Source organism: Pyrus communis, chromosome 1 (genome assembly GCF_041283825.1).
Source record: "Pyrus communis isolate YQ-2024b chromosome 1, ASM4128382v1, whole genome shotgun sequence".
Classification (NCBI taxonomy): Eukaryota; Viridiplantae; Streptophyta; class Magnoliopsida; order Rosales; family Rosaceae; genus Pyrus; species Pyrus communis.
In genome coordinates, this window is record NC_142565.1 from 10,489,552 (window position 1) to 10,498,244 (window position 8,693).

Consider the following 8,693-nt stretch of genomic DNA (forward strand, 5'->3'; position numbering starts at 1 on the left):
GGGTAGAAGCAACACGATTCTCTTTTTAATCGATACTAACTTTATGTCGGTTGAAAGCGACACAGTTTTCTTTTTATACGACACCACCATTTTAAAAGATTAAAAGCTATGTCGCTTATACCTAACAGTAATTCCAACACCATGTAAAGAGGGTGTTGGAAATGTCTTATCCGCCAATATTTTATAGAAAACCGACACCAACTAGTGACACAATAAGCCACTTTTGTAGTAGTGTACAAGAAGAGATGGATGATAGGAACATGCGAAGGAACACTTCGGAGTACACTCTAATGAGTAAGGCATATTTTGATAGGAAAAATAGGGAAATTATGGTCCGACGGGAGTTGTTTACATCCGACTATACTCCTACAATGACAAATGAAGATGATGATTATAGTCTTTAAATTGAAGTTGTTGTAGCCTTTCATATTTAAGTTGTAGTTTTTAAATTTAAATTGTTGTAGTCTTTAAATTGAAGTTGTAGTCTTTAAATTTAAGTTGTAGTTTTTAAATTTAAGTTGTTGAATCTTTAAATTGAAGTCGTTGAATCTTTAAATTGAAGTTGTTGTAGTTTTTAATAGTTAAGTTGTTGTACTCTTTAATATTTACGTAGTTGAGTCTTTCAATTGAAGTTAAACAACATTTAACAATATGAAACTTAAACAACATGAATATTACATAACATTAAACTTAAACCACATTAAACAACACAATCTCCACCATAGTACTACTTAGGAGAGTTATTCAAACTTAAACAACATTAAACAAAACATTTAATAACATAAAACTTAAACGCCTACTCGATGGTTCTTTTGGGCCAAAGATGTGCAACAAGATCCTATTGTAGGTACTTGTTGTGGCACGTGAAAGTATCATCTTATGACGTCTCATGTGCTTATTTAAAGAGATATTACCAGTTCTTGGATCCAAAGGCAAATTAGGACCATTATATATTTTCGTACGAGCCTCCTTGACCTATTTGGATCATCTTGATCGTCATCAGACTCTCCATCAATATAGGCATCTCGCTCAACCTCCGCAATCATGTTGTGTAATATAGTGCACGACAACATGATGGAGTTCAATTTATCTTGACTCCACCCTTTTGTCGATTCCTTAATGATCTTCTATCGTGCTTGTAGAATACCGAAAACTCTCTAAACATCTTTCTGGTACGCCTCTTAGTGTAAGGTAAACCATATTTGGGCGTCATCCACAGGGGTTTGCAATTGCTTGGACAAGTGTCGCCCACTTTGGGTAGATGTCATCTGCTAGGTAATACCTCATATTGTACTGACGCCCGTTGATGTAGTAGTTAAGTTGAAGTGATTTACCCTCTGTCAGGTTATTAAAGAAGGGTGAACGCCCGAAAATTGTAATGTCATTTTGGGATCCTGGGACTCGAAGGAAAGTATGGCAGATCCATGTGTTAAACGAGGCAACCACCTTTAACACAATAATTGGCTTTCTTAATCTTCCGCTAAATCCTCCTTGCCATCTGGTATGATAGTTCTTCCATTGCCAATGCATGCAATCTAATGACCCTATCATTTTGGTCAGGTGAGAAACCAAGGCGGCATGCTTTATCCATCTTCTATCAAAAGTATGGATTAACGTGTTGGACATCATGAAGCAAACACTCAAAGACATGATGCCTCATCTGGAAGCAACGTCTGAAATCCTCTTTTGTGTACACCGAGTTGGAGTTTAAGTAGTTGTTCACCAGAATCTCATGTGCGATCTCTCTATTTTGTGGTTTGTAAGAACGACCAGCAACAAAGCCATTGTATTGAGGTCGTTCTTCATCTTCTTCACACGTTATGACCGCAACTATTGCTACGATATGTGTTATGTTGCGCCATGTTTCATCTTCTTCATCGGACTCCTCATTTTCCAGTCTCATCTATGCCCATTTATCTTCCAATTCAAAATTGATGAGGGCCCCTAGTTGGAATGCGAAGAAGATCCAAAGTTGGAATTCATTGCAAACTTAAATTGAAAGAGAAATTGGAGAGGTAAAGATGAAGGTATTCAATTCTACCCCAATATCCAGCCAATTTATTAATATTTGAAGTTGAAGATAAAAAGTGTCACGTAGATAAAAATCATACATCTAAAATTTGCACAACCAATTACATCTTGACACATGGCATTCGAGATCATATCCAAAAAATTATTAAGATTACATAAAGATAAGAAATCTAGAAAGTTACTCACTTTAGCGACATGTGTCACTCGAAATCCTATCTGAAAAATTATTGAGATTACATAAAGATAAGAAATTTGGAGAGTTACTAACATTAGCGACACGTGTCACTCAAAATCCTATCTGAAAAATTATTGAGATTATAAAAAGATAAGAAATCTGAGGGCTTATTCATTTAGCGACAAGTGACACTCAAAATATGTCCGAAAACCTTATTTTAATATGGTAGTTTAATTTAATTAATCATATTAATTCAATTAAAATAATAAAATATATATTAATTATGTTTGGCCTATGGCCCTTTGGCCCCCTCGGTTGGAGATGGTTTTTTGTCAAAAGGCTATGTTTGGCTTATGGCACTTTGGTCCCCTCGGTTGGAGATGATATAAAATATGGTCTGTCACTATTCATTAAAATATAATTTCTTGCAGGGCTATAGGGCTAAACATGGCCTTTTTGGCCCTCCTTCAGTTGGAGATGGCCCTACTTTTGCAAATTACAACTATCTCACTCTCTTTCTCTCTCATCTCACTTAACCATTGGTATTAGACCTTCATCTTGAACCAAAGTACAACCTCTCCCTCTTTTTCTCTCTCCTCCCTTTCTACCATCTTTAGACAAAGACTAGCTAGGAATGCCCGCGCGTTGCTGCGGGATTACAAATTCCAAGAATAACAAATTTGTAAGTGGAAGTACCTCATTGAAAGCCTTCTGGAAGCAGTACAACACCTTTTGGAACCTTTGGCTCATTCTGGTCCGGAGTGCATAATGTGCAAGCAGTTTAAGCATTTCCCAGCACCACAGAGCCTCATATTTCCTAGGATTAATCAACAATGGCTCCTCCAGCTTTGAAATAGCAGCTGGGCAAACAAACACAAATCCACATTTACAAATTTTCACTTCACTCCCAAATAAATAATTAATAAAAATAACATGGAGAATTTCTACGTCTAAATAATTAATAAAAAAAAAAGATATTTCAGGGAAATTCAAAGTTAGCACCTTGAGTTAGCTTTTTTTATTCCAGTACATTCCAAAACTGAGACATATTGCTCTCTATTTTCTCTCATAATACAGAAGTGCAGTTTCTATTTTTTGATCAACCAAAGCATAGTCGACATCTTTTACAGTCACTTAGATTGCATCTCCTTACATGATTGAAAAAACAATTGAATCACAATTAACATTAACAGAATTTTTAAATCATATATCCAATCCCACAGAGAGATCACAATCAAATAGTTGTTATCTGGCGATGAAACTTAAAAACCAAAAATGCACCTTAATGTCCTAGAGAGAACAAAATTGCAAGCAAAAGTAGAATATTGAAACAATATCATGATAATCACGAAATAAGTTTATGCGTTTGCTAATATTGATTTATTAGGTTCCAACTTTGTCTCAATTTATCATTTTCTGTTAAACTGAAAGTGTAAACATTTAGGCACTTACCAAGAAAAAAGCAATTAATTATTTGATGCTACTTACAAAACCAATTGGCATATATAGGCTTTGGTTAAAGGGTTAAGTATTTACCAAAAGATTCCAGCTGCAAAAATGCATGGAATATCTACAAAGTGTTTGCTAAATCCAGAAATAGTCATGCTTCCAAACAACTGAACACAATTGATACAAAATTGCAACAATTTCTTTGAATTAGTCAAACTAATCTATTGATGCACAAATAGAAAATTGTTGTATATATTCAGTTTCACCTTTTGCAAGGAGTAGTTAATGATATCCAAGAACGATGTGAAGACATATCATGGGTTAAACTATCTATGAGTTGAAAAAACTAAAACGCATTGTACAGAGCAATGAAATAGCTAAAAAGCAAATGAAATAACTAAGTTACCATTCTTTGTCTTAAGCAGCAAAACTCTCATTCCATCAGGTACATTTCCACTTCTTCATATCCTCTGCAACAAAATAAACTATATCAACATCGAAGTGGTACTCACCAATTGAAGTCCACATGATACAAAGCCTTGGCAAAAAAAAAGGACAAAAAAAGTAGATAATAAGAAACAATTTCATCAAGGAAAGATACAAAGTGAACTATAGGATTTTATGAGAAAACTCATATATTAATCCTTTTTAACCCAGCAAGAGATTGGCCAATGCATCATTGAGTTGAGTTCTTATACATATTTGATTGCATAAACCAAAAGCTCAAAGTGGGATTCAAAAAGTCAACACGTTCAAATGCTATATTTTTATAGGGATGTAACACTTGGTAATTTCTCGAGTAGTAAGTTCCCATTCTTTATCTATCTAATTTCACACGCCTACAACAAATAAAATAGTTGAACAATTTCAGTTTTTGAAAAAGGAAACACAGATGGAAGAAAAAAAATCAACAATTTGATCTTGTAACTCATAACCACAGAGAGTCAAAAGCACTTCAATTATGTAAGGATGGAAAAGGGGTGCAAATAACTTATGCCCAATCGAAATCACTGCCTAATTGTCAACTTTTATAGACAAAGATTAGAAAAGTTTAGAACCAAGCACAATAGTTAAAGTTACTTTAGATTTTCCAATGTTCATAATCATTTTGCTGCTATATAAACTGATGTATTGGCAATGGCATAGAATGCCTATAAAGCTACTTACAGCGCAACAAATTTCAATGCATATATACTGATGTTCTTGCCTTTGCAAGCAGCCAGCTTCTATTGACCCATTAAAGTTTCAATAAATATTATCTATTCCAATAATTGAATCGAAGCCTCCTTCCAAAAATCCTAATCACAAAACCAAGAATCACAATCAAAACAAATGATACAAATACATACACAAAGATATACACTTATATCTACTTAGCTACTGTACAAACCACTTTTTTTCTTAACCTTGGCTTCAAAGTAAACCTTCGTACTACACTTCAACCGCCTCGTTATTTCTTCCTGCAAGTGTTCGAACGAATCTGTAAAATAAAGTGAAAGAGTAAAATAATAGATTATCATAGCAAGAACTAAAGAAATTCATCCATATTGCCTTATTCAATCACATAATTCCCTTTTTCCCTACTAAATAAAAAAGAGGTCAGTGATTCAATACAAATATATTCACAAAAATAAAAAATTCTTATATTTTCCTGAAGGGATATCCCAGAATTTAAATTCACCCATTCCCTAATTGTCTTAATTGGAGCGAACCCAGAAACAAAGTAACGAAAAAAAAAAAAATGAAAAACTTATTCTCAACATCTAAACAATTCAAAGCCCAGAACCAATTAAAAAAAAAAAAAAACACAAAGAATACCTTTGCGGGTTTGGGCCTCTTTTCTCCTAAGTGTTACAGTATTGGTGCTGCGCCTTAATCCGTCGTGTTTCCGTCGGTAATAATCAAAGGTGGGGCTACAGGTTTGGATGAAGAAGAAGAGGAGGATCTGAGCCTACAAACAAAATCACAAAAAGCAAACTTAAACACAAAACCCATCTGCAAATCCTAAACCACCAAAAAAAAAAAAAAAAAAAAATTAAAACACCCACGCTAAGAAAGGCGGAAAAACTCACCAGTAACCGCTAACTTTTATGGGTAAAAAATCGAATCGATTCGAATGAAAAATCAAAAAAAGTTCTAGCTACAGAGTGATGCTGCACACGCGAGGACACGTTCACAAAGCCTTTCAAAGGCTGAGATTCAACTTTCAAATATGAAGACTTTAACCCACAATTGTTCTTTCTTAGCTTTAGCTACTTCAGCTACATAACCGCGAAAATAATAATAATAATAATTAGAGTTAATTAATCTAGGTTAAGATTAATGAAAAAAGCTTGGAAATTTCAGATCTAACATCACACCACAGGCTGCAAGTAGAATCAAAACCATGGAATTTCAAAACAACTCACCTTAAACACAGAGGTCTTCGCAATCTTCAAATGTAATTTCAGCAGAACCAAAAAACCTGAAAATCTAATAAAAATGAAGAACAAATATTACAAATCAGATAACCAAAATTACTAAAAACAAAAAAATCAACTTGCATCAAACGGAAAACTAATCTATAAAAGCGAGGAAATCCATTTGCAAATATGCTTTTTGGTTTCGAACCTGGAAAGTTTGGTATTTTGACCAGCACACCAAGGAATCGAAATAGAGACCTAATGAATGATGATTTCTATGGTTTAACCGCTGCGGAGCTAGCCGGAATCCACCAGGCACCAAAAACTGAGAGCGAGAAAGGGCGAGTTCGAAAGGAAGATAAGAGAAATCTGTGAGAAAGCAGCAAATACGAAGAGAAAAATCGAGAAAACGGACGAAAGAGAGCAGGTAAATGACTGACAAACGGACGGAATGGACAAAACAGTCAATGGACTGCACAAAAGGGCAAGCAGCAAGGGAAACCAAGAAAAAACCGAGGGGCAAAACCGTCCCCCCACTGGTCATCCACAGTACCCAACCCCTACGAGTTTTAGTATATATGATTTGATCTTGGGAGACATTACAACAAATACCCTTGAGAAATATGACGAGAACTCGTGCTGGAGCACCTACTAGGACAACCCTTCAGAATTTACGCCTGCCGATCCCCACTAACACAGCACTTTAGATTTTGCAGCCGTTCTCGGCGACGGATCTTGCGAGATTCAGAACAATGTCCGTAGAATATGGCAACATCATTCTTTCTGACAAATTCATAGAGTCTAACATCTTGCGACTTTAGGGCTCCAAGGACCTCATCTACCTACATGGACCATTCGAAAGGTTATGCAATTTACTTTGTGGCACCATTGATCTTGAGAATTGATATTCGGATTTCGCCCGGAGTATGAGAAACACCTCAAGATTAATTTTTAATATTTTAATTTTCTCCAATATCTTAACACAACTATTTCACCAAACAATATTGCTTGTAACAAAGTCGAATAGTTAGAGATCATATCATTTTCTTCCTATTCTTCCTTGTTTGGTAATGAACAATATATCAAAAAGTCACACGATCTTTTTAGCGAAAAAAACAATCACATAATTGTTGCTTACCTCCACACAATTCACGTGTCTCACATACAATTCACATGTCTCAGTTCTTAGACTCATAATGTTATAGCATACATACTATTCTTCTTTTCTTTGACATAAAATGCCAAAAGCACTCGCATTTATCAATCAACACTTACAAACAACAACATGCCAACAAAAAATTGACTTGAAAAAACCCCGATGTCATATGTTTTATTATTTTACTGATGTGATGTGCTCAAAATAAAGGGGCTTTTAAATCCAAGTCCAAAAACGTAAAGTGCTTTTAGGAGTGAGTCCAATTACCTAATTATATATTTGTATTTCTTTTATACTCATTTTATATTTTCTAAAAATATTAAAAATCAATTAAAATCTTCTAATATTATGCATTTTCCAACTCCAAAAGAATATATTTAATATCTTATAACCAAAAAACTAATATACTAACATAAATTTATCTGCAAAACATTCTACTCTAACTCAAGTAACAAATATATGAATGTATATAATACCTATACGTGAGATATGAAACCTAATTAAAAGGTAGAAAAAAACATAACATAACTACAAGCAAGACACATTAATCTATGACAGGTTGATTATAAAAAAAGAATCTGTCATATGGGTAGATAAATATAATTAACCTGTGATATAGGTTGATTATAAAAATTAAAAATAAAATCTATAAATGGGGTTTAAAGTAGGAGGAAGAACGAGAAATAACAAAAAGATAAATAAAAAGAAATAAGCAAAGAGATAATTGGGAAGAAATTTGATTTTTATAATAAATCTTATCATTGAACAGATAACTATTGATAATTAAATAATTAAATATAACAAATTGGACTTATTTTAATAAACTGGACTATTCCTACTATTAGCTCAAAAAATTGGACTTATATCAAGTTTCCCCCAAAATAAATGGTTAGATTGGCCCAAGTGTTACGTTTTTCATGTATAAATTGAGAATGTTGGTGGCAGTGTCACTCTTCTTGTATATACCAGATAAGCAAACAAAATCAACAAAAACTCAGAAAAGCAGCTCACAAATGTAATTATATGAATGCAAGAGGACTCGGCATCTTACTTGATAATATCATACTAATGTCTATGATCCTGATGAACTCTTTACGATACAAAAAAATCACTCTTTTTCCTTATTGACAACTCAGGCCAGGAAACACTAAAACACAACCCCTAAATACAACTGAATCAGATGTAAAACAAATTTGAATATAATTTTCTAAATTCAAAATAAAAAGAATCTATTTGTTTGGAGCAAACGAAATTGCAATCCCTAGGCAAAATCTCTAACCGTTAAATTGGATTAGACAAAATCATGAAATTTTTTTCAAAAGGCCAATCATTTTAAATCACAAATTTGAAGCCGATTTTGACATGCAGTAGGTCAATAAGGTAGGGATCGTTTCAAACTAACCTTGATGGCGTGCGTTGGAGGAATCGTCCAATTACCGTCAGAAAGCTTGAATCCAAACAAAGCTCCAAGGTTATAGGG

At 33.9% G+C, this 8,693-nt stretch overlaps 1 long non-coding RNA gene across 5 annotated transcripts; it reads right to left on the reverse strand.

Moving 5' to 3' along the window:
• Positions 1–2,711: 2,711 nt before the first annotated feature.
• On the reverse strand, positions 2,712–6,460 carry LOC148699127 (uncharacterized). Of its 5 annotated transcripts, XR_015964200.1 has the most exons (9): positions 6,266–6,460; positions 6,064–6,127; positions 5,728–5,916; positions 5,474–5,606; positions 5,062–5,135; positions 4,823–4,953; positions 4,062–4,125; positions 3,209–3,354; positions 2,712–3,066 (listed from the first exon to the last, which is right to left on the reverse strand). It is a non-coding gene; the product is annotated as an uncharacterized LOC148699127 (long non-coding RNA). The 5 variants fall into 5 exon arrangements; XR_015964199.1 differs by lacking the exon at positions 3,209–3,354 and having other exon boundaries at positions 2,724–3,066; positions 4,863–4,953; positions 6,266–6,456; XR_015964197.1 differs by lacking the exon at positions 3,209–3,354 and having other exon boundaries at positions 2,725–3,066; positions 6,266–6,455.
• Positions 6,461–8,693: the final 2,233 nt, after the last annotated feature.